The sequence below is a fragment of the Chenopodium quinoa genome, unplaced genomic scaffold, assembly GCF_001683475.1.
Source record: "Chenopodium quinoa cultivar QQ74 unplaced genomic scaffold, ASM168347v1, whole genome shotgun sequence".
Taxonomy (NCBI): Eukaryota; Viridiplantae; Streptophyta; class Magnoliopsida; order Caryophyllales; family Amaranthaceae; genus Chenopodium; species Chenopodium quinoa.
The window spans coordinates 5817519-5822426 of record NW_018745413.1 but is presented as its reverse complement, the minus strand read 5'-3'; the positions used below and the strand labels follow the sequence as shown (position 1 = coordinate 5822426).

The window sequence follows — 4908 nt, the reverse complement described above, 5'->3', positions numbered from 1 at the left end:
CTTTTTTGTGTCTGAAACCTCAAATTTGGCGACGCTTTACTGTGTCCATAGTCTCATATATTAGATGTTTTATATTTTGGCGATGCGTATTTCTGTCTATATTCTCATTGTTTGTGACTTTTTTTGTCCAGAGTCTTTACAAAAATATCTAGAATATAATTACCTAAAAAATTATTTCACACTACAAATTTACTAGTATATACTAGTATTACCAATATATACACAACAAAATTAAGCCAATTTTGTTATTGCATATAAATATGTTATAGTACATGGACAATATCTCAATGTAATGAGTTTGCTATTAGGTAGTACAAGAAATATAATTCCAACCTACACTTCACTCATGACTAGTACTAGCTAGTGGAATAAATCTGCTCATTTCTTCAACAAAAAAAAAAAAAAAAAAAAAAAAAAAAAAAAAAAAAAAAAAAAAACTTCAATCAATCGATCTCCAATTAGCTGCTCCTTAAACTTCTTGCAAGGGCCGTAAAGCAAAGTTCATATTGTTTCGAATCATTGTTGGACTTGAATTCACAGCACACCCTTTGATGTTTGTAGATCCTCATCATCATGGACCAACAACATTAGCAACAATATTATGGAGCAACAACGCAAGATGGAGCTTGATCAGCATCCTGTAACAACAACATCAATCTTAAACACCACAAAAATGTAAAGCTGTTTCACAATATTGATGAAAAAATCCTGCAACAGCAACAATATCGATGAAAAATGTAAAGCTCTTTCACAAAAATGTAAAGTTGTTTCACATCCTGAAACATCAACAATATCGATGAAAAATTCTAGTTGAACTGGAATCTGTTTCACAAAAATGTAAAGCTCAAAATTAAACACCACAAAGATCAATCTTATGTCCAAGAAATGCAATTTACCATAGCTCTTCAGCAAAGTTGAGTTTTCAGCCTACAATTCTATGTAAGAAGCCAGTCTCTCAGTTAGGAAAATCTTGGAGTTCATGTAACAGTAACAGTGTTGTCCTCAAGCTGTAATACTCATGGCATGTCTAAACAAAAACAAAAGCAAAACACTACCCAAAATTAATAACAGTTCACAATAATGGGAACATAGGGAGCAGAAACAATTGGAACAAGCAAGCACTCCAAACAAGCAGCATAGTTATAACGAAAGCAATATTTGAACAGTAAATAAAAATTAATACAGCCAAAATAATGAAGCTGAGTATTTTAGAATCTAATACTAAATCTGAAATAATTCATCTGCAAATAAAAAAAAATATCAACATCAAGAACTCTTCTTATTCAGAAAATTGAATTCATCCCAGCTAAGTTGAGAAATCACCAATAATAAATCACATCAAAGAAAAAAAAAAATAGAAAGCAAAGTTTCATATCAATTTCAGATATTACTACTCCCTAATCACCTATTAAGTTTATTAAGCTACATAGCAAAGCAAAACTATTACACTTATTTAATTAATTTAGAGAAAAAACTCTATGGATAAATAATATAAGAGGGGTTAATTAGTGAGCATATTGAAATTTAAGTATCAGTCAAATACAATCAAATTCCACCAAACTAATCACCTCTTGTGGAAGCGAATCAAAATATAACTGCTCTATCCCATTAGAATGATTAAGCCTAGTTATCTAAACTCAATACACAACAAATTACAAATTGATACTTAAAGCCTTTTCCAAATGAGGGATGAAATATTGTTCCTTTATTTGTGGACTGATTTCAGATGAAGAAACTATCTCTCTGGACTCTCATTTTGCAAAAACCAAAAATAAAAATAAAAATACTTAAACAAGGCTCTAATATCAAAGACAAACTTTTCACACAAAAAGGTACTGCAAACTTTTTTTTACGGCGGGTTCTCATATCAAAGACCAAACTTTTCACACAAAAAAATATATTTATCACCTAATTATTATCACAAAACATTCAACCTGATGACCATGGTTTGTGACAAAAAGCAACTGTAAACAAAAATGTGATAAAGCCATGTCCTAGGATTTAAAATAAATAAAAATAAAAACATACATCAATAGCATGTTGCTCTATTGGCAGCCCAAATGCATCCTATCCCATTGGGTGCTGAACATTGGGTGCATTGTTCATAAAGTCAGCCTGAGTAAGAAACTTAGTTCACTACCTAATAATACCATTGAGATATTTCACCATTTATAATCTAAATTACGAGTGACATCAAATTTCTAACTAGGGAGGTAGTTTACAAAGATACCTAGTCATTTCTAATGTATGAGAAATCAAGCATTTCAAACAAAGATCAAGCAAGGGATCATAATAATCTACAACTCCTCAGCTCAATATACTACGGAGTAACGTTTTACATTTTACATTTCACATATAACTCATGTCATCATTTTGTTGTATAAAATAACAATGCACTATTAATCCCACCCCTAATTTCTTATTTCTACACAGCAGTAGCTTCCTAGGGTGAAAGCGACGCCCATACAACAAATCGAGCTTGAAGGATTGTAACATAAAGTGAATATACAGTAAAATTAAAAAAAAAAAACTTTCTATCACTACCTTAATGAACAATATTACGAGCTAAACCCAACTAAAAATATTGCACCAAGAAATGTCATCATCAGTATCAATCATTCTAATTTGCTGAAATTAAACCTCACTTGAAGAATGCATGCACTATACAGCAAAATAAAATCTACAAGTTCACTGCTAATTTCTATGACACATGTAGGCCATTTGTTTCATAGTGAAGCTTTGCATTTTCGCGAAAATTAAAACTAGAAAGAGGGCAATCATCTACATGGTGTTCTTTCAGTTTCTAGTTTAAATAAAGCTTAATAGAATTAAATTAAAGTCTGAACAATTACAGTGCATTTCAACCATAAACAGCAGTTTTCATGCAAGTTAATTGCTAAGACAAACCGGATAAATAATGCATCAATATATCTCTAAGACTCTAAATAATCATGTAAAATGGTACAATATTTAAATTCCACCTTTTTTTTTAGAGTCGTTTCTGCGTGTTCAATTTGGAGCCCCAAGTCCATTAACTTGCTTCCCAAAGAACTCGACTTTCCCACTATATCAATCACACCTTACCCACCCCAAGCTTTCTTCACCCCAGCTTCACAAGATTAAACTAACAGCCACCTGATTAGTTAAATCCCAGGAAATTCAAGCCTAATCTACACAATTTCAGAGATAATAACACCCAACAGATCAAGAAAGAAGAGGGAATATCTCTGTTACTAGTTAAGTTACAAAGAAAATGAAAACAAAGGATCTATCAGAACAATTATGAGATAACTAAAATGATAAATTTGACTCAATATATCTGAATTAATAACTCCAAGATATTGTAGCAAGCAGCGTCGGAAGTTGTGCGATGTGCAAGAGGTGGATCGGAGGAGACTGAAGCTGTTAGTACAAAACAAAAATTGGGAATTTTAATAATTGTACGAATTGGAGTACAAATGCAAAATTCGGATTATTTATAACACAAAGAATTGAAAATGAGAGGAAAAAAAGAAAAAAAAAAAATGAACCTGGAACAACTTCAACAACAAGATCTGGAAACATTTGAACTTAAGATAAATTACTTTTAAAAATCCTAAAAATGTAAACTTGAGAGGGGAAAAAAATCAATACCTCTTATAATTAGACGATATTGGAGCATCATAGAAGCTTCATATTGGAAACTTATCTGTCCCATTGTAACACAATTTCAACCGATAAATCCCCAAAGAACCAAAAACAATCGGTAGAAAAACACAACATTAAAATAAATTTAGATTCAATTGAACAAAAAGAAACCACATATCAAGATAAATAAAAGAAATTTCAGTGAGATATAAGCAAAAAATTAGCAAAATCAATCGATAACAACAGCAAGGATGTTACTACAATATGAATTGAGTTGGCGATATTGACAAAGAGATGCGATTTTCACAGTTTTCTAGCCGAATTCACTCAATCTCGATGTCTTTAGAGATGAAATGTGAAGATTGGAGAAGGGTTGGCGGCGAATTAGGGTTCGTTGTGAATGAATGAGAGAGTTTTACAGGAGTTATTTTGTGTAGAAGGGCGGTTAAGTTTTGAGTGGGCTGAAAATTACGGTCACGTGCAAAGCATGTAGAATCCTTGACGCCTTTCATTGTCCACAAATTTCTAGACTAGAAAATGCGTCGACTAAACACGGAGTTTACAATTTCATGTTGACGCTAAGAGGCCAGCGTCGAAAGTAAAGCGTCCAGAAATCACGGGATTTGTAGTAGTGTCATAGTGAGTCAAGTTTATACCTTGAGTCATGTCAAGTCAATGAGTCAAGCAACACTAAGTCTTAGGTCAACCCTAAAAAAAGATAAGAAAAGTCTTATAGTCAAAGATATAAATGCAGGTGCATCCCAACAAGCGAGGACATTCCCGAATTTTTTTCGAAAAAAAAACCGCGAATATGACACAGGATATTCCTCCAAGATAAGAGGAGTTACATAGATCAGTATATTATAGATAAAGAGCTTTAATTTACAAAAGATTTGAGCGGATTTGGTTGAAAGGAAACTACCAAGCTCAAAGTTCGAAGAAAAACCAAGCAACAACGGCAGCAAGAGCAAAATAGGGAAGACCCGACTCCAACACCAGACGACAAGGTTGTCGCCTGGTGACAAAGTTCAGCGCCTGGCGCTAGATCCCAGTGTCTGGCGACAGAGCCAATTCGTGGCGCCAGCGATATTTCAGCAGGAACAGAGCTCGAAGCCTCTCATAATGGTTATTTCGACCTCACATAGCAATTTCGAGTTCCTTGGTATGCCAGTTAGCCCCTATAAGCAAATTGACATGATTAGTAGTCAGCTCGATTACAATCGTAGTAAGTGATTGACCTGAAAAAAAATTCTCACTTAGCTTAAGTGCCTAAGCATTGGC

General features: G+C 33.3%; 1 long non-coding RNA gene across 1 annotated transcript; it reads right to left on the bottom strand.

Annotated features, from left to right (window-relative positions):
• Window positions 1-231: 231 nt before the first annotated feature.
• LOC110713368 lies at window positions 232-4050 on the bottom strand. The gene is made up of 4 exons (XR_002509893.1): window positions 3634-4050; window positions 2982-3402; window positions 897-1027; window positions 232-638 (listed from the first exon to the last, which is right to left on the bottom strand). It is a non-coding gene; the product is annotated as an uncharacterized LOC110713368 (long non-coding RNA).
• Between the last annotated feature and the right edge of the window lie 858 nt (window positions 4051-4908).